Source organism: Ambystoma mexicanum, chromosome 11 (genome assembly GCF_040938575.1).
Source record: "Ambystoma mexicanum isolate Mex_15411 chromosome 11, UKY_AmexF1_1, whole genome shotgun sequence".
NCBI classification, from domain to species: Eukaryota; Metazoa; Chordata; class Amphibia; order Caudata; family Ambystomatidae; genus Ambystoma; species Ambystoma mexicanum.
The window spans coordinates 781,075,372-781,097,304 of NC_090934.1; the positions used below are offsets into that span (position 1 = coordinate 781,075,372).

The following is a 21,933-nucleotide window of genomic DNA, read 5'->3' on the forward strand; positions in this document are numbered from 1 at the left end:
AGTCTAGCTCGTAGTTTATTATTTCTATCGTATGTAGAGCTAGGCTGTGAGTCATAGGCTGGCATAGCCTGGTATTTATGCTCAGGGTGGACGGGCGTGTTGGTGGTAGTGTCGGCCGATAGGAGCGAGAATGGTGCTAGTCCACCTAGGGAGGTCCCTATATGGCTGGCCTGATCACTGGAGGCATGGAATATAGCAGTGGGCATGATGCAGTAAATACTAAGTAAGCTTGACATTATTCAATGTTGTCACTTAATTGGGAGAGTAGGCGGCGTGCAGGTAAGTGTTTCTATGCTGGGGAAGAGGTAACCTAGTTGTGGGGTTAGGCTATGTGGGCAGGGCAAGAGTCCAAGTTTGTGAATGACAATCTGACTGATCTAAGGCGGCTGTTCACCTATGTGCTAGATAAGGCAAAGGTAGTACTGACTAAGCACATTAGGTAGTGCTAACTAAGCACATTGGATCAGACTAGAGGTGGCTGTGCACCTATGTGCTAGACAAGGCAAAGGTAGTACTGACTGAGCACATTAGGGCAATCTAAAAGCGGCTGTGCACCTATGTGCTTGAAAGGCAAAGGTAGTACTGACTAAACACATTAGGCAAGCTAAAAGCGACTGTGCACCTATGTGCTTAAAAGGCAAAGGTAGTACTGACGAAACATATTAGGGCAAGTTAAAAGCGACTGTGCACCTATGTGCTTGAGAAGCAAAGGTAGTGCTGACTAAGCACATTAAATCAGGCTAAGATGACACAGGGTACTGAGTGAATGAGCAGGCACATTATAGCAGTAGTAAAAGGCAAAGCAAAAGTAGCAGGCCTGCGACTGGTGTGGGCAGATCAGGCAACGGGCAACTTACATAGGTACCAAACAATAGTGAGGCAGAGCAGGTTGGGTTATGCTAGTACACTGCATTTGCATCATGTATGTGCAGGTCTGTGCAGAGTACACAAGGCACCATTCAGTAGTGTGTCGCATCAAGCAGTCATTCCATGTCAAACATATTCGTGCAGAAGAGCAATGAGCAAACATGATGCATTCATAGTAGTAACAGTGCAGAATTCCAATCAAATTCGAGTGGTGCTACGCGTACCTAAGAGGCAATAAGTAGACAATGGAGCATTCGAAACTACTAATAGAGCAAGAAGTGCATCAGGGGGTACGAATAATGCAGTGGGGGCTTTCAGGGCAGTAGTCAGGTAGCGGGTCCCTATGAAGTTGGTATGTGGTCGCAGGATGACAAACTTTGCAGTGTATTTACTACACGTTCAGTCGGCATGCGCAGGTTGCAGCAAAGTGGCGAGGCACCGGGAACTGAGTCATACTTAAAGACGCTTGCAGGCAGTAACTGATTGAGTAATGTTAGGCCGGATCAGCTAGCACTGTGTAGGCAAATCGGGTGTGTGGCAGGAGAATTCATTAGAGAGCAAAGCAATCATCAGGTGGATAGTATATATGAGGCTCGCTGGTGTCAGCACACAAGATAGTTACAGTGTTGGTACAACTTAAGATATGTTAATTCCTTACGGCGGGCTGTGTAGTACCTTATGCAGGGGGTTCTCCAAAGGGGTCCACGGCTGCCAGCGGGGCGGCCAGGCAGGGGTTCCAGCAGACGGCTGGAAAGGCAAGGACAGGCTTGGACAGGAACTTGCCTTTGTTCCTGGGCCTTCGTGACTGTGGGCCGGCTTACGCCTGCCCGGCTTCTGATAGGTGCTTAAGTTACACACAGAGGCCAATCGAAGTATGGCTAGCTGCTTGGTAGGGTTTAGGCATCAGCAGAGTGGGGCTGAAGCGGGGAAGCCATCTTGGAGTGACCTGCCTCGTGGTGCTCAATGGTGGGAGCAGGTGCAGATCCGTTGGCAAATTCAGAAAACGGACGAAATTACGTGCTTAGCATGTATTTAGGCGCTTTTTAAAATAATGCTCTCTGCACTGCGTAGATTAGCACTATTTCGGGCAAAAAACATTTGTGGCTGTAGGTTGCTGCAGACTATGGCATTTTCTCACCATGAGGGTCCGGCAGCTTAGACATCTCGTCGGGGGGGGGGGTTACTGCTCCAGCAGTCCTCCGGGCTCTGTTGTCTCCTCTGATGCGATCCTGGTGTGATGCGATCCTGTGTGTTCCTCCACAGTTGAGCTTTTGACTAAAACATCATCTACATAGGCCAGGTTACCCCGGTCACCCAGGTCGGGCATGGCCTTGTGTAGAAAAATGTTAAATTCATTGCCAGAGTTAATGTATCCGAAGGGAGTCCAGGTCCAAGTGTATTGCTGCCCCCCGAAGGTGAAAGCCAGCTTGTATTGGTCCTCCCTACTGACAGGTACAGTCCAGTACCCATTGGTCAGATCAATGACAGTGAATACCTTTGACCCCTGGATATGGGCCAGCCCTTGGTCAATGTAGGGAAGAGGCCATCGGGAAGTATGGACCTGTTTGTTGAGCTCCCTTAGGTCGGCACAGAGTCTCCACTGGCCGTTTGGTTTCAAAATCCCCAGCACCGGATTATTGATGGTGCTGTGGACTGGACGAAGGGATTCCATTGATGCGCGAGGCAAGCGATATTGCTTCACAAACACTGGAGTCATGCCAGGGTCCGTCGGAATTGTTGTTGTGTGGATGTCGGTGCGACCACAGTCATATGAGTCCACCGCAAAGAGATCTTGAAAATCTAAGAAAACTTGTTTCAATTTTTGCTTTTTCTCCAGAGTCTCACAGGCATCAGCAAGTTTGACTCTCTCTTCAACCATCTGCCTGAAGCCTGGAAAGACTTCCGGTTTTGCTATCTCAGCGGCCTGCTCCAGCTGGGTGGAGAAGTCCCTGGTCAAAGTGTTGATTTTGGACTGGTGGCTTCAAGTGGGGAAGGCAGTCCTCACGGATTTGGAATATCATCTCATCCCTCCTGAAGTCACAGGTCACATCTTCCTTGCCATAAGGGCAGGAAGTGTACACCAGGAAATTCCCCCCATGCGGGTGAAGATCCTGTCTGGTGTCGCGTCATCGTCGCTATCACTGTCAAAACAGTCCTTTCGGATTGGTCCTAACAGTTCATTACCTAAATCTATGGACCAATGTCGGTCATCAACCGCTATTCCAATAATGGTGCCTACGGGCAGAGTGATACTCTTTAGGTCGCTGTTATCCACCTCTATTGGAATGGTGTTGTGTTCAATATTGACTAGTGGTGTTGGGTTTACCCCCAACCCTGCTGTTGGAAGTGAGCCTTAAGATGAATATAGGTGTCAGGATTTTTCAGTTTCTGTCCTCTTTTAATTTTTACTTCCAGTGAGAATTGTCAGTTCTGTTCTGGGATGGCGACTCTCTCTCCAATCTGAATTTCAACTGCCTTAGGTAGCAGTTGAGCTGACCTAAATGCTTTCTCTGGGTCATCAAAGTCCATGGGATTACCCGCTAATCGGGACCAAGCTTTGAGGTTTATTAGGTCCAAACTAATGGCAAAGCGATTGAGAATGTCACTGCCTAAGTAAAATGTAGTAGGGACATCTCGCACGACCCAACAATTATGGACTATGCTGTTGTTGCCTATGGAAATTCTGAAGATACACCTGCTAGGCAGGAGATGTTTGGAATTGGGTGTTTCCAAGTCCACTTCCCATTTGTCTATTAGTTTAAATGTGGGAATGGCCAGATCTTTTGGGAGTTTGCGTAACATGGCTTCGCTGATGAAGCTCTTACCATTGTTCACATACACTCGGGCAAGAACAGAGTCCTTCCCTTCATTCAACTGCTCTCCAATTCTCTGAATATCAGCCAAGCTTTGGGCTGATTTCTCATCTTTCTGGACTATAGGAGTGGGATTTTCTGATTGTGAATTTGTAAAGAATTTCAGAGTGTTTCCTTCCAGGGTGGAATGCACCTTAGACTGGAAGGAAGGTTGATTTTCAGAAATAGAAAGGACTCCCCATCACCAGTTTGTTGTCCTACTGCAATTACTGTCATGTCTGGGATTTAATTATTCTGGAAGTGAAATTCTATTTGGTCAGGTTTTTGTTCAACCATGTGGCATGCGCCGTTTAAACTAACATGGTTCACACTCTGTTTTAATTTTATTGGTCGGCTAGTCTGGGTCCAGAGGACCTTGTTTACACAGTCTATGAGGGGTGACAACCTACGCAGGATGTCATTCCCTAGTAAACAAGGGGTGCCCTCTGGAGTCACAACTATGACCGGGTGCTTCACCTTGTGTCGCCCAATTTTAATGTCCAAATCCCCAGTCCCCTCGACGGGAATTTCCTTCCGTCGAAGTTCTGAAGTTGTCCAGGAAGAGGGGTGAGAAGAATTTGGTATTTCTCCCCCCTTCCCGAATTCAGTTGATCAAAGGCCCTTTTTGACAGAAGGGTAGCTTGGGATCCAGTGTCCACCAGTGCCAAAATTGTACATTGCCCCTGTATTTGGACTGGGGCATAGAATCTTCCCTCCTTTTTCTCAAGGGGGCAGAGATAATGTACATTTTTGGACAACTGGTGGGTTAGTTTCTTTGCTTTGGACACTCATAGAGAGGTGATTTGGGCAGGATTCTGTTTGGGCTCTTGGGAATCTGCAAGGAAAAGGTGACAGCTAGATATGGGGGAAGTTTTGGGTTCCCCTGGTTCTGATTCTGGGCTGCCCCCCCTTTTTGGATGCAGTCACCAGAGTGGGTTTGAACCAGGGGATTTTCGTGCTGGTGATTCTGGGGTCTGATGATGGGCGGTGCTAACTCAGTCCCCACATCTACCCAGTCTGGATTTGGATCCTTTCGGACCCATTTTTCTTTGGGAGGAGTTCCCGCATCCCTGAAGGAGAAGATCCTTTTCCCAGGATCCTCTGAGGATCCCTCTCCTTCAAACTGGAAGACTTGTACCTCCTCCTCAAAATGGGTCTTTTTGAGCTCTTCATTTCTTCTACCCGCTCTCTGCTCCTTGGGTGGCAGACTTTCGGGGGCAGAAGATTTTGGTTCCAGTTCCTGGGTTTCGAGGGGCTTTCTACAAGTGGCGAAGGAAGCTTCCTCCAAGGCTTTACACCTCCCTCCCCCTTGGTCCTCCTCCCTGGGAACCGGTGGATTGTCGGGGTTCTTTCCCTGTCATTGCTCTGGAGCACCAGATCCTGGATTTGAGGCATTCCGATCTGCCATGCTCATCTGTGGGTTCTGTTGAGCTTCATCATGCGACCCAGACCCTGTGCCATGTTCTGGACCTGACGCTCTAGTTAGGACACCCACTCTGGCTGGTACAGGGCCCTCATGTCTCCTCTGGGTTGATCCCGGGAAGGGTAGCTATCCCTTCTCCCAAAATAACCCGGGTTAGGAAAGTTTGGGTACCCCTCCACCCTTGGCCTCCCCTCTCCCGGATTGTGCTGTCTGGGCTCAGGAAAGTGGGGAAAGAAGGATGGATTGTTTTGGGGTTAAAGTTTGGCGGGTACCTAGGAAAGAAATGTTGTCTGGTATTTGAGGGATTACTGCCTTCCTGGGAAAAGTGAGGAGGGACGCTCCCTGGGTTTTCTGCTGTCTGGGCTGGAGGAGTCCACACATAACCTAGGATGGGCCTATTACCCTTGTAGCGTGGGCTGATGTAGTCAGGGGAGTTAGGGGTCCCATTTGTGGGATCACCTCCCTGGTTCCCTGTTTGTGATTGGCCCGAGGGCCTTCTGGCTTTGGGGTTGTTTGGGTTCTGTGCGGGCAGGTTTTTAGGCCCCTCCATCTCCAGATCTAAAATGGGGGCACCTTCACCTCTGCCACTTTAGCAGCAGTAGGGGTGTTCACCTCTGCCACTTTAGCAGCCGCAGGGGTGTTGGTTGTTTTGGGGCTTTTGGGACTATTTTTGTTTTCCAACGGCTTCCGCACCTCATAGCTGCGCGTTGCTTGTTCAATGACCCAGTCTAGTGACCTTTTCTCATGAAAGTCCCTCACTAGCTGGGTCATGATATACTTGGAGAGCATGAAAGAAAGTGTTTACATATTCTTTGCTTTCAGTGCGCACCCTTATAGTGGTCTGCGCAAAGGCGCGTATCAACTCTTGAACAAATTGTTGTGGAGCCTGGTCTTCCCCACATTGTAAGTTAAAGGCTGCCTTGCGAGCCTCTTGAGGATTCCTGTGAACGGAAAAATGTTTCAGGATGGCCGCCCTATAGGTGGACCATCTGGAATGATTCTGATCCTCCAGCCCCGCAAAGAAGCTAGAGTACTCAGGAGAAAATATCCACTTCACATACTGAATACAGCTTTGGCTGTCCTTCAGATGGAAAGTGTCCATCATCTGTTCAAATAACTCCAGGTGTTCCCAAACCGAATACTTTGCATTCTTATGATAGGGTGTGATGACACTCCTAATGGCTTTTATTTGTTTCAGGGGATCCTTGAGCAATGCCCTCTTGACTTTGTTGGCTTTCTTAGTTCGGGTCACCCTGGTCCAATCATCCTCTGACTCAGAGGCACTGCTACCAGAGGTGGCTGTCTGGTCTTCTAGGCTCTCCCGGATTCTGCAAGCTTGGGGATGGCTGGCAGAATGTGGGGGCCTGGTTTCTTGGGCCCTGTAGCGCTCAGAAGAGTCTTCTGACCCTTTCTTGATTGCAGGATTGGCTGAGTACCCCCCACCCACCACCCCTGTCCTAGCTGGGAAGAGGTTTTTAATATACTCTTAGTGGGCCTACCCTCATGGAATTCCCCACTAAATTTTACCGTCTGATCTCTGGATAAGTGATATTTCTGAGGATCCATTTCTCTGATTCTCCCCTCATTGGAGTCTCCCTGATCAGAGAAGATGGCCCTAGCACTTGGGAACCCATACACCGATGCTCGCCCATCCATTTCTGGGAGGCGCTGACCTATGAGCCCCATATTTCCCCTTAGGTTGAAGTCTGCCATCCCTGTGGCCCTCGGCTCATGTGAGCCAGTGGACATGGGGGGTGGCAGAGTCCATGGAGTTGAAGAGATGAAAGTCTCTGGTTCCAGGGTTCCTGAGGTTATGCTCATGTGTTTCCCTCTCCCAGTGGACCCCATCTCTCTCATCCCCTACTCCCTGTTGATATGCAAGAACCTGAACCTTTTGTTCTTCTATCAAGGCCTTACTAGTCTCTATTAGTTGTTCCTGCATAGCTACCTGTCTATGGAGCCTGTCATTTTTTCTCACAGAGAGCCTCATTGTCTCTCTGTGCTTCCTGTGTAATTTTGGAGTATTGGGCCAATTTTTGCTGCAGAAGGGGTTACCTCCTGATTCCTGTCCTTACTGGCCTGGTCATTCTTTGCTAGAGCATCTTCCACACTCCTGGTGTGCTCTTACAGTTCTTCAAAGTATTTTTGGAGCTCACCCAGTCCCTAAAGGTCCAGGTGATTTTCTTCTATCTTGGTTTTTAAATAACTGACCTCCTGGCCTATGGTGTCCCTTTCCTGAATTAGAGTACCCCTCTGTGCAACCAGGTCGTCCCTTTGTTTTTTGGGTGCACCAGCTCTCTGGCGCTCTTCATCAAATTCAGTCTGGGAGTCAACGTCTTTGAGAATTAATTTGTTATTTTCTTCTTTTATCTCATCAATCTGCTTTTCCAGGGTGACTATCTGCCCTTCGCAGGCCCTATTATAGTTCACTTGCTGCTCCAGCTTTTGTTGGCTCTGTAGTAGAGAGTCCAAACTTTCCTGACACTCTTTTTGCAGCACCAGTACTTTGGTATCCTGCTTTACCTTCTCTTGCTGCAGGATATCCAGATGTCCTTTTACTTTTATCAGGTACTGTCTGGTTACATTTTCTGATTCTTGTCTCTTTTGTAGCCTTTGTTCTGCAGAGTCCAAATCAGTTTGGGTTTTTTCTAATGATTGTACTTGCCTGTTTGCCAGATCTAATTTTTCGGCATATTTTTCCTTTATTGCTCCAATGTGGAGGTACAGATATGCTGCTATTTTGGCAATTTTACTTTGCTCTTCTTTTACCTTGGGGGCCATGTACAGTTTACTAAGTGCCATGTGTAATGGACCCTGATCCTGCCATATATCTAATCCTGTGGCAGTGGCTTGTTCTTTAATTTCCTGCAACCAAACATTCTGATCCTGCTCTGTCCATTCACCCCTGACAAATAATTTGTGCAGTAGGTGTTCTTTTGCCATATTAATTTCTACTGGGGTCGGCATTCCGGAAATATTAATTTCCTTTGATTCACAGGAGTTATTTTATTTTTGCAAAACAGGCCAACTCCTTAGAGTGTTTCTATTGAAGGGTGTTTTCACAGTGTAGCACAGTATGGTAGCCCAACAGGGTTTATGTACCCCGTCAGTTAGCACGCTGTATTAGACTATCACAGGTGGTATGTCTAATTCAGAAATCTCGTGACGAGCCCCCAATCTGTAAGTGATTTCAATCCGGCACTTCACCTAAGTTAATGCCTAGCGTGTAATGCACATCTGAAATCCTTATTTATTTTTTGTCTAAAAGTTCATTTATTCTGAACGATGTACCACTCATATCACGCCCCTCTCTTGGAACCACCCCAGTCACACTGAACCAGGAATCAGGCTTGTTTGCAATGTTAAAATATTTATTTATGTAGTTCACATTATAATCAATAATCACCAATGGGGTGATGTAACACTAAGCAATCTCTTTAATCACGAGGAGTAATAGTGAGCAAAACAATTCAGCACAGAAATAATACTTTTGTGAGTGTTCAAATCAAGTAGCAATGTGGTTAATATTTCCCCCTGCACACCCATCAGCCCCCAACAAGCAATGCAACGAGATAGGAGGAGAGAGAACAGTTTTCAGGAATGCAGAATTCAACAAAATGTCAATCCCAATTTCCCCCCAGCAAACACAAGAGAGAAACAGAACTGATTGGCAAACTGTCAAAATGGTTTTTAAAGTTATCTGAGAATGGAATGGGTAAAACACTAAATATGGTTTAAATTGCTGAAATTGTGTAAATTCTAATGGGAGCCGCTTTATATGGTTGCAGACAAACACTAGCAATGATTTGACACTAATAAGCAATGTGCAAACTTAAAATTGAGGTCGGGTGCAATCAAAAGCTGTTTTACACGTTATAGAAATTTCCTAAAACAAAATTTGCAGCCAACTTTTCCGTGCACGGTAAAACTATATGGAGTTGGAATGTGGTGGATGTTAGCTACAAGCAGAAGTTGGGATTTTGTTTCTAGCATACATTTTGAGGAAGTTAGGGACGTTAGTGGAGGTCGTTTTTTTTTTTTAGATGAGCGCAAGAATGGGAGAACAGGGATGCACTTTCAAAAGACAAACAGGGTTTCTTTACACTAGGGGATTACTATGAAGAAGCATATACCACATGGAAGCACAGCCGCTGGACCAGGGTGCCTCTGGATCCGGGCGACTGCCTGCCGAGGAGCTTGCCTTCTTCAGATGAAATATATGAGCGCAAAGATATTTAACAATACTAGTACCGAAGGAGATAGTAGGGATAATATAGAGAGTTCAGGCAATTCAAAAATATTTCTAACAATGCAGTTCTGAATATAAGAGAGGATGGGTTTAAGATAGGGATTACTATGGACAGTACATAGGCTAGTGACACGGTCCTATTCTATGGATACTCACTAGATATGTTTGAACAGAACCGTCAGGATTGCTGGTCCGTCAAGATCAGGGATTCTGCTAAGGAATTCTGCTGGGCATTCCGGACTGGACAGAAAGGCGCTCTGATCTGCATGGCACAGCACGACTGGACTAGGTCTGCAATGGCTCTCTGGTCACAGCACAGCACGGCACAACTGGATTGGGTCTTTTGATTCTGGTAATAATTCTTTTAGCAGGAAAGCAGTTACAGCACAGCCCAGCTGTTTCTTTTGTTCCCCTTTAGTTTTGGGGAATTCTTTCTGGTTCTGGAAACTCAAGGCCTAGTTGAAAATGGTTCAACTAATGGAATGGGCCTTTCTGCTTGCCAAGTTTCTGGAATCTGGAGCAAGGGATATGGATGGATCTGCTTCAGGGTGCTTCGCCAGGATCAGGATAGTGGGTGAATCTGTGTGTTTCCTTCTAAGTCCGCAGCTTTCTCTATTTATGCATATAATAAAGGGGTGTGTGTGCTGAATTATCCTAAGCACGCCCCCTAAATAGGCTATTGGCTAGAGTCTCCTCTCTCCCTTGATTGGAGGAGAAAACAGGGTGTCACCATGATGATTTGGGTTTATGAGTCAGAGAATCCTCCCCTTGTCCCTTTGAACATAAAATCTACTTTTAGTGCAATACATATTTACAAATGTGCAACCTTTCTAACAATAACATACATAGATCACATATTTTGTGGAGCAGATACTCTTCCAAGCCCTGTCGCTGTAGGATCTTGGGTCTGCTTTTGACAGAATTCTGCCCTTTTTGTCCAGAACACATGGTCCAATTTCAGAGCAAATTCCCACAAATGTGCACATTGTATATGGGCATAAGCGTGTGACGTTTCATGCTTTTGACATAATTACATTTGGTATAAAACCATAATTTCCACTGTTACTTCCCAGAACATAGCACAGAGTTCTCATATTTTTCACAATTTTACACAGTAAATAACAGGCATTTTAAAATGTGCTTTTTGTCTTTGTGAATCAGCAAATGGTTATCTGTCCCCGCCTCCTTCCTCTTCTTGCAGCTCAAGAGCAATCTCCTCCCATTTCCTTCTGGCAGAGTCCATTTACAATCCTTCCTGATTAGCATCTCCTTGAGCTGGGGGAAGTCCATTGTCCCCTTCCCACAGCAGCCCAAATTCTCCTCCCACCCCTTAATCATCACATGGGTGTGAGTTCCTGGTGGAGAGATAGGCCTGGCCTTTGTGGGGGGAAGTTGTTATACTGGTTTGGCTTGTAGTCAGGCTTAAATTCAAATGTAATTTTGTTGCAATTTGTTCTTGGTTTAAAATAAACTTTCTAATTTCCAAACAAACAGCTATAACACTTATTTCAGCTTCTAAACCATGAGATTTAAATAGTGACAACCTAGGTTACTCTCGATGACAGGTCACTTAAATTTCAGACATTAGATTTCAGTTGTACAAATTTAAATCCTTTTGATGCAATCCACTGACAGCTGTCATACAGACGGCCACTGGTACTGTGCCCAGATTTTGACAGATTTCACAGGCAGGCACATTTGCTGTGAATGTTTTGATGACAAATTCCGCTTTTCGTGACATTGTATGTTCATAATGATTTCTTGGATGAAGTGACTAGTAACACCCAGAAAGAATATTGGATGTTTGATGGTGTTTTGTGCCAGCATTCTGCAGTTTCAGCAACCAAGAAAAAGGATTTAAGAGCAAATTCTGGATTTCTTTCAGCAAGCACTGCTTTTCTTGCAGTCTCCATTTTTACTTGTTGGGCAGCCCAGTGACATGTTTCAGCAGTGCGGTCTCCGTTCCACCACTGACAGAATGCATGGTAGATTTGGCAGCCATCGTTTCGTGTTGCAAAGCGCCATTTCCATAGGTTTTGGCGCGCATAAGGGTTTTGCAGCCATTTTGATAATTACGGCACCATCAGTACGCAGTGATGCCGCAGGGTAGAACATAAGTGGGTTAATACATCCCACAAGATGCATGTGGAATATAGATGTGGCCAATGCTCCATATAGGATTTTGAAGTAGGAGTATTTTACTCCCTACTTTTTACGTTTTGAGCAAAATGGACTAAAAAAGTAAGTAACATTCCCAATGGAAGCAGTTCATAAGGAAGTACAAATGTTTTAACTGTAAAATAGAAATGTTTTTGTAATACATATTTCTTTGCACACAGTTATTCGTGCACATTAAAAGATCCATTCGTACATCTTCAGATCCGGCAGCAGTTAAGCAATAAATACTGTGTCCCTGGGCTGTACCGGGTGGTAACTCAGATCCCCCGGACATTAGCACCCAGTACAGCCCAGGGACCCGGTTATTATTGCTATTAGCACCCTGGGTTAACATCACAGTGTGCTAGTAGCAATGTATTTGTTGGAAGGAATGGGTCGCAGGAGTGCATGACCCACTCATCCATCCAATACTCACCCAAGATTGCCACCATGGAAATGGAGTCGGGGCTCAATGCGGGTCCCTATTGCATTTTCATGTGGTCTGGGATGGCGGAACAACTCGGCGGTGGCCCCCACTGCAATGGAGAACCGGTAAGTGGGAGGGATGGAGTGAGAGAGGTATCCAGCCAGTGGCGGGAATTAAAGGGGGGCGGAGGGCAAAGCGGGCGTGAGCAGCCTTCATTTTGGTCGCAACGTGGGCTTGGATCATAAGGTTCAGCCTGTGATGCGATCAACCTGATAGACTGCCGTGCCTGCCCCGGTGCTAATAATAGTTTCTTCCTGTCATTCTACATGTATTACTGGCCCACACATATCCATGGAGGTATGTCGGTGAAAACAAGGTGACAAGCTCTTGAGTGTCTATGGCCTATTTTTGGTGGTAGTATTTTTCTTTTTGGGAATATTTGCCTATTTTTAGGGAGTAAACGTGGCTGATACATCCCCTTATCTGTAGGGGTGGATGTGGCTATACATGGTAATAGCTTTCATACCTGGGATTGTTATTTGATTAAAAAAAAAAGCCTGGTGAGCCAAGACCAGTTTTGGACACTCTGACTGGGCTGTCTTGAGTGAATCTGTATCCTGAGCTTTTGCCTGAAGAGACGCCTATGAAAGTTGAATGTGATAATAACAAGATTGACTGGATGCTACACAGTGATTGAGTTTCAGGCTCCTAGTCCTCTCTCCAAATCGCTCAAAGTTTGGAAGGCCTACTACATTGCCTTATTGATGTCTGGAAGAAGATGCCTGTCTAAAGACTTAAAGAAGAATCTCTGCCCAGGAAGCTGCAAGGTCTGCTGAGACCACCCAATGGCAAAGCAATGCTTGGTAATTTGGGGAGCTGGAGTTCCCGCCTTCCAAAGTCAGACCAGTACAGTGCTGTTACCCCTTTGCTTGGTGAGACCAGCTGAGAAATCTCAACCACTACTGTCTGCCTTGCTTGCCAGCCCAGGGAAAATGCCTCACTGGACTGCAGAGACAAATAAACGCTTAGGAAACGAGATGTCTCACCAGTGATGGATCCAGAAACTTGCAGCTGTGAAGTCTGCTCAGTGTCGAGTTGCAAGGATATCCTGAGTTACCATGAACTGCACCTAACCTTTTTGCCTGGATTTTAGCGTGGCAACTTTGATTGGTACTCCGCGCTCTCTCATCGCTCGACGCCTGTCTGTAATTCTCTGTTTTCTCCATGCTAATGTAAACACATAGAAGGCTCCCAGTGCTTGAGGGCTGATGGTGCGTTATTACTAGGGACCGAGCCCAGACGTCAAGCAATTGAGAGCCTGGAGAAGCCACATGGAACACTTGACTGCAATGTACCTATATAGAAAGGTCTTGGAGACCCTCTACTGAGAACCAACATGGCCAAATAATCTGTTCTGTGGGTAGGTGCCCACTCAGGAGGGTCCAACACCACATTTTAGCTCACTGTACCTTTCACAGAGAAGTAATATACATTTGCATATCAGTTTTTGTCCCACCTGGGCAGTCCAGCACCAAAATGCTAGGCAATTCTCTTCTGAACAAGAGTACCAACAGCAACCCCAGACACGTGTTTCAGCCTTCTAGGACCTCATCAGTGAGTTGAAGTTTTGCCTCTCTAAGCACAGTGAGCAAGGGGTTCATGTCTGGATTACCCTGGGTAACTTAGCATGAAACCCCAAGTCCCTAAACATATATACAAAGGTCTGGGAGCCACTCCACCGAGAACGAACACAAACAAATAACCAGTTCTATGCGTAGGTGCCCACTCAGGAGGGTCTATAACCACATTTTAGCTCACTGTCACTTTCATGGAGAAGAAATATCCATTTGCATGTCTGTGTTGTTCCGCCCACCTGGGCAGTCCAGCACCGAAATGCTAGGCAAATCTCTTCTGAACAAGAGTGCTGACCTTTATATTAGTGTGTCAACCAATGACTACTCAAAATATCTTAAAAATGCAATCAAATACATTCAATATACATTTCATGTATCTAATTTGAATTTGTTATTAGTATTTTAGACATTGATATACAATTCTAAACAGTTTTTTAAGACAAAGTATCAGCATATGTGTCAAAGCAAGTACACAGTACATTTTTGAACTTCAGTGAACAATCAAAAAAGTATGCTTGCCATAACCGTACTGCAATCCTGCAACTGCATATACTATTTTGAGTCATATTTTTCTAGTACACCAATGGTATGGAGTTAGATTTTCATTACGTATATGCACAATACATTTTCTGTGATGAGCATTCGTTTTGTGCCTTCCAGCACGGTGGGCTTGTTTCTCTTGTTTGTTCATTCCAATGTGTGAGGAGGATTGAGACGATCAGTGTGGAGATTGACTGAGGTGCGAGACTGAGGTGTGAGGAGGGGATGTAAGGTTGTCCTAAGATGGACAAGGCCAGTGTCCAAGGACGTCATTTAAGGGTGCCAGGGTTCGCAACTGCGACCCCTGAGGCCTCCCTTGCTCCCCTTGTGGTCTCCCTTGCTACCCCTAAAAACATTTTTTTGAAATCTATTTTTTTTTTAACGGAAGCTCCTTGGCTGGGGCCAGCACCATGCAGTTCTTTGTTTCGGGAGTGGTTGGCTTTATAGTTCAGGCCTCTTAAAAAACAGGAGATGGCACAAGTGTACCACTTTGAGCCGTGACCCTAAATAAGAAGGAATAGGAATAACAAATCCACGGGGTGAGTCACTGATTTAGTCTGTTCTTAAACACCTCAAATTCACAATACAGACAAAAACGTCCAAAAAGCATTTACAGTACAATAAGCATCCATTTCGCACTATGGCCCTCATTACGACCCAGGCGGTAAGTTACCGCCTGGGTCGTACCCTTACCACCATGGCGTAAACTATGTTTACGCCATGGTGGTTGGCGGATTTACCGCCCCATTCCAAGGTGAGTGGGGTGGTAAATCCCCATTTCCCATTTTACCCTTCCCCATTCCCATTTTCGCCCCATAGGGCATAATGGGAATGGGGAAAGGCGATAATTACGGCACCGTAAATTACGGTGCCGTAATTATCGCCAAGGTCCCTTTGCGGCATGGATTTTAACGGCTGCAATAAAGCAGCCGTTAAAAGCCATCCCGCAAAGGGAACCTTGTAATCAGGCGTTAAGGGTCGGCGCCATTTACGGCGCCGTAAACCCCTTAACGCCTGAGTCAGAATGAGGGCCTATGTATTTTTCTGTTTGTAAATTGCAGTTATAGCATTTTTTTCTGCTGTTGTCTCTATTATGATCATCAGACATCCCATCCCGGTGTCCTCGGTCACTTGACAAAATCCTGTGCCCAAAATCTTATGTACAGTGTAGGAATGTTTGACCATAGCACATAAAGTGGCCCTTGATTTCATTGTGCCACAATGAATGCGTTGTAATGGGTCTATCTTTCATGTCTGCATGGCATGCTGTTCAGGACATTTGTTTGCATGTATGAGGTAACGAGTGCCCAGCGTACGGGATGCCGTGTGAGGCCAACCTCTTAAGCCTGAAAAGTAGATCTACGCAGGCATGATATGTGGTAACTTTGCACCAGACCTGCACATGAGCTGGCCTGCTGTTATCCTGCACATGAGCTGGCCTGCTGTTAAATCTGTTACCATTTTAATGGTATCCACTACAGAGTGTAATTTGCTTCCTGACTTTGAGAACATTCAGACATGTAATTGCTCATTTTACCATCTCCGGTAAGATAGCTATACCGGTAAGATAGCTCAGTGGGTTGAGCGCTTGCTGCAGCGATATGTGTGTGTGATCGGCAGGTTGCAAGTTTGAATCCCAGCAAGGCCAACTCAGCCTTTCATCCTTCTGAGGTTGATAAATGAGTACCAACACAGGTTTGGTGATATTGTATGTATATTTGTTCTATATAAAGCTCGTAAGTGCTGTATAATACACAACATTATCATTTGGCCTTGGACGAATGCCTGAATTCACAGAACTTGGTAATATGGGCCTATACCCACTGATATTAACTATAAATATGGTGATCCATTCTTGTATGAAATGTATATCACATTACAGTGATATCGTAACCATATTTTTCATATTGTACCTAATAACAATGCTATGTGATGCCACTTTTTTGTTTTGTCAAGGGGTGAACGGTCGTGTTCCATCGCTTCCTGTGATGTCACTTAGGGGTAGGGTCAAATGACATCACTTTATATAATGTCATCAGAGGACAAGGGTCATGTGACATCACTTCCGCTACCCTTTGGCATTTCGGTGAAATGACGTCCCTGCCAGTATCCCCTTTAGGGCATCCTCATTTTTCCTCCTGACACTTCCTTCTTACTACAAATACACATAAGAAGTTTAACTGGTGGGTCAGGAGGCTCACTGAGGAGTGAAAAAGAGGTCTGCAGATGATTGACTGGGTATGTATTTTAATGTATTGTATAAAGGGACAATTAAAATTGCAAACCATGTCATGAGAGTTTAACTCAAGGTGTAACTTGTTTAAAGAAATATCAATAACATGTTTTCTACAAAATGTAAATGTAGCAGAGAACAGCGTGGATATGCCTAGCCAAAATATGTGCTTGTGAATATTCATTGGCTGAACATTCTCGCTGGCCTTGTTTTGTTTCATTTGCCTTATCTTTACAAAAAAAAAAACCTTACTGGAATTTCTGTTGTTGCAAGGTTGCGTTCATGGTGGTTGTGACGGCTCTTCCTGAGTGACTCGGAAGTGAAGTTGACCTTGGTGGACGCTTCCCCCACTCTTCTCTGAATGAGGAACGATCCATTGTTCTTTTGTTAAATAAAACCTCGAGTCCTCATTGCTGCCTCTCCTTCCCTCCCTGGCTTCTGTGAAAAGTGGTAGCTGCCATTCTCTGTAGCGGCGAGAAGAGGGACGCATTTGGACATATTCCCCTTTAAACACATTCACGTTCATAGCGTTCAATCTCTGTGATCGGCTCAGAGTCTGAGATGTTGTGCTCTTCTCCGGGCCACCTGGGAAGAGCTTGAAAACTCTGGCTTTTGTTATAGGGAATGGAAAGTGAAACTAGGACTCTGCCTACTTTAGTGTGGTTGGTCATAGGTTGGTCATAGGTTTACTGCAAGGTCCCACAGTGTGCAGTGGCTCAGTCCCTATTGAGGGGAGGGCCAGGGCAGGGGTGGACTGTGAACCAAAAGAGGCCCTGGAAATAGTTTTCAAAGAGGCCCAATATTACACATTTTCAGCAAGCCCAAGCCGTTTCCTATGAGAACATTTGGAAATAAAATACAAAAGAATCAGACAAAAAGGAGGCTTTTGTGGTTGATCTGATATGCGACTCCTATAGATCCTGATATACTTTATAAGCAAAAATTGGTTGAGGTAAATGTACATGGATCCTTCTGTGTCGCAGTTCACTGGAATTGAACGGTAAAAAGCCTAAACCGTCAAAAATACGTTGAAGAAAAGAAAAGGAATTCCAGGACTCTGCGCCATTAGATGTGGAAATGTGTTATATTTATTGCTTGGTCTTGAAAGACCCAAAAACAAGTGAAAAAAGTGCGCCCTATATCTTGATTACACGTGTTTCGGCTCGCAGAGCCTTTATCAAATCAGGGCAAATCAATCTTCCCTCTTGGGTTTCATGATAGACAGTGTTGGATATGCAAAAGACCTGTCCTAGAATGGCCGCCATCTTATTCTTGACCCTGTGTGTGTGGTACTTAGTAGGTTCCAGGGGGTGCTTTTATGAGCGTATCTTCATTAGGGACTCAGCGTTGCTATAAGCCATCCCCTGAGATTGTCATACCCACAGGGCAGGACATACAGATTATATTGAGCATCACCTCAATCTGACAAGGTCTATCGAGGAAACAATGTCCAGGTTTTCTATAGGATAGTAATTCATGACTGTGTTTTTGAGGGGTCACCAGTGGTTATCTTATTTGCCACTTGTGTAAAGTTTTGGGATTCTTAATTCGTTTACCACTTGTTGTAAGATAGCTTTCATCCACTTCCTGTATTGTCATCAGTGGGAAAAAGAGCATGTTCTGGCTTCCTGGGTGAAGTGACCCAAGTTCTTCATTCTGAAAATATTAGATTAGAACGCCTCTGAGCATTGCACTCTGTACTACTAGATGTTCTTCTGGGACAGAAGCTGCATCCCTTTAGGAAAGCCTGGATCACTCATTCCCCAAACTTTAAGGTCATCAGCCTAGGTGAGAACCTTTGGGCGGACCAGGACCATTACTTCTCCTGAATGTCTGAAAATGTGTTGACAACTCTTTGCAATCCGGTAAAAATAGTTTAAATGTTTTTTTTTTTTTTAAGGGAGAGGTGCTGCATGCAATTTGCACATTCCCAATCTCTCATCAACACAAAAAAAAGAAAAACAAGATGGCCAATGCCATAGTAAATGAAAAGGTCCAAGTCCCTGCAGATTGGTAGGAGCGTGGTAACCGTAGCCGTGTCTGCTGCTAAGGAGGTGTTGAGGATGACGTAGGACCAGAGGGGATGGGGACTGGAGGAGGGACTGAGGGCCGGCGCAGAAATGCTGAAAAAAGATGGCTGAACCCTAGGGAGGGGCTGGTAGAATTTAGGCAAACACTGGCAGTTTCCATCCGCATTTTCAGCCAACTGATTAGCTAAGCGCTCTTTCTGGATGTGAATGTTAATTAACATTGCTATGGCTACATCTACACCCATTGCAAAATCTAACCCTTCATCCTGCCACAGGACTTCCAGACTCTAGTGCAGGCCCGTGTGGTCTTGCACACCGATGGAGGAAATGCCGTCGTGATGGGGCTGCCAGCCACTCATTTGGCTGCCCAGCATGCTGCAACATAACTTATTACTAGTGCGCTGAAATTTGACCGAATCACCATTGTCCTATGAGAACTACATTGGCTTCCTCTACTGGCCAGAATACTGCTCAAGACTGTATGCATCCTCTACAAAGCACTCATGAGTAGCACACCAGCGTACCTGGTTGCTAAGCTTCACATATCTGGTGGCACACACTCCTCAAGCAACCAGTCAACCAACTGGTGTGAATCAAAACTCGTCCACAAAAGAAAGGACATGCACCCTATGTGATGAATCACAGTATTCTTCCCAAGTGGGAGTAACCCCTTGAGGATAGGGAGTTGAGCCCGCTCCACAATACCCTCCCTAGGGTCACGGCACGTGGGACCTCACTGGGAGAGACTCCCCCTTTGGGGACAAGAACACCCGTTCTTGTGAGCAACTCCCTAAAACATATCCCAAGGGTAACTCTTTGGATATATGTTACGAAGATTGGTATGAAGAAAAAATCAATGTGTGTTACTGTCATCAGGAAACTGTGAGTTTTCCTTTAAAGGAGAAAATACATGTCACTGAGACAAACAAGGGGCTATGGAGGCAAGAAGTGATATCACTTGATGCAGCGAGAGAGAGAGACATATGCTGGGGAAGTCCCACAACTACGTTATATACGAGTGGGCAGGAGATTGTTACTTGCTAGTTTTCTCTCTTTGCCAAGGTGGTTGGATATCTGTTGCAGAGGGGAAGCCGGGCATGTGGCGTCCCCTAATGGAAAAGACACAAAGAACTGAGTTAGATGTGATGCATCTTAATACTGGGAGAACGAAGGAAAGAGAGCCCAACGCGTGGCTTCCGACAGTGCTGAGAGAGAAAGCGAGAGAGAGAGAGAAAGAGAGAGAAAGAAAGAGAGCGAGAGAGAGAGAGAGAGAGAGAGAAAGTGGCAGCGTTACCATAGCGAGTGAGTGGAGGACCACGGGTCCCATAAATAATGCTGATACCACTCCCCAATGAATGACGCAGAACCTAACGGTATTGAAGATACCGTCCGGCCATCCAAAACAACAACAGGAAGAGAGAAGCAACCGCAGGCAGATAATAAGCCTGGTGACGTTATCCCTACAGACATCAGGTAATAGGAAAAATGGGTAAGATTCATTACGGGTCCAATCATACTCGTTCCAGTGAAGTCCATGAGACTGTAACATTAAGGCACAGAGGAAAGAGCAAGAATCAATACAGGGGCAATCATACTCCTCCCAGTGCAGCCAAAGACACTGTGGGCCTGATTTACAAAAGCGTTTACAGAGGTACAATCCCATTGAAAAATGCATTGTAAATCAGGCCCAGCAACATAAAAGCCCAGAGGAGAGAGTAAGAATCATTGCGGGACCAGTCATACTCGTCCCAGTTAAGTCTAAGAGACTGTAATCTTAAAGTAAAGCCCAGAGAAGTGAAAGAGGATCATTAAGGGACCAATTATACTCGTCCCAGTGAAGTTCAAGAACCTGTAAGACTCATCCCAGTAGAGCTAAGGAGATCGAAATACTGAAGCATAAACAAGTAGATTAGAATCATTATTGGAACATCATTGAGCGTATCAAACAAAGTCAACAAGGACTCTCTCTCAGTTGAGAGAACCAAGAGGAGGAACCCGTAAGGATAGAGAATATTTACCAAAGAAAAAATAAGCCGAAACAAGTTAATATATTGAAAGAGCTGCTTGAACTGATCAAAGGAATCTCTAGCGACTATATGAAGATCAAGCATTGAATAAAGTTGGTGGGAAGCCAAATGCCAAGAGAAGGGAGTCATTCTCCTGTACTTAGTTATTATCTTAGTGGCAGGGTCAGTTGAGGTTAGTTTGCACTGTGGACAGTTTCTGTTAAGACAGCCACTGACGACTGACGAGCACCTAAACTGGTTTTGTTAGGGAGGGACGCGTTATAGTTTAGGGATAGTTGGGCATTTCTTTTCCTTTGGTCAAGAAAGAAGAGTGTAATGTCTTATGAGAGTCTGCGCCCTTCTTCTTACCTGCAACACCACCCTCTGGAACTCAATCCCGGTGTCGGCTCGGAATGTCCCAACAATTCTACAATTTCGCAAATCTCTCAAAACATTGCTTTTTCAACAACACCCGAACAAGGACTAATTCCAATGGAGGCACATACTGATGCACAGACCTCACCTCACAGTACTGCGCTACTGTTAAAAGATGGCAGCCCAAATGCTGGCTACCCACACTCTGTACAGTGCTCCACTGCTCTCGAGCTAGGTCCGCGCTTTAAACAATAAAATCAAAATAGAAAATTACAATATGTTCAGCGTCGCATCTTCCTCAGTTGAAGTGCAGCCCCATCTCCTCCTCTATAACCCATCCACACCAGATCTACAAAGTGCACTGCAAATCAAATGTAGTCAGCACTGTAGAGTACCCCAATCCAGGATATGAAAATCAGTCCCTCTGTGAATCTGGTCCAATATAAACTGCATGCTTCATTTTTGTTAAAGGCTCCCTTTTCTATACCTACCCACTTGCTACTCCAAGCTACACGTGCACTGAGCATTCAATTCACAGAGCTCATTCCATAGCTCATTCTTTCTCTCTTTATTTCCCCATTAGTTTGTTAGGCAAACTGCACCCATCTTTTATGTAACCTTTGATACCAGGCGGCTGCAAATCTTTTTTGTGGTACCCCATTGCTGCAGAGTATCGCTACTAATCTGTACAACATCATATACACCCAGCGTCCCCAGACTGTTCTAGAACTTTCCCCAGTTGGACTATGAAAATGCACACAAACGGATTCTGATAAGCAGTGCAAGTGTTAGTTAGCCCTGTCGACAAGACATTCTGAACGTGTGCCCACGTTTGCCTGTTGCTCAGTCTCTTCTATTGAGAAGCCGCCAAGTAACGTAAGCGCATGAAGATCAGCGACTCTGGCCATTGCTTCAGAATTTTGCCCGAATGCATTTTTTGCCTTAAGGCAATGACATTGGTTTGGTGATGCAAACTTTAATATGCACTAACCATCTGTCTAGTAGCCCTTTGTAGAGTTTTAGTAGATGGCAACGATTACGCGGTTTACTGGGATGCTGATGCAAGCTGTTGTTGAACTATTTCACTTTGGAGTGCTCCCATCTTACATAGGGTTAAAATAAATATAAGTCCATATTCCA

At 45.3% G+C, this 21,933-nt stretch overlaps 1 protein-coding gene across 5 annotated transcripts in view; it reads left to right on the top strand.

Moving 5' to 3' along the window:
* DENND2B (DENN domain containing 2B) overlaps positions 1-21,933 on the top strand; it is a 1,727,973-nt gene that overhangs the window by 637,653 nt on the left and 1,068,387 nt on the right. The gene's annotated exons all lie outside the window — the stretch shown is intronic.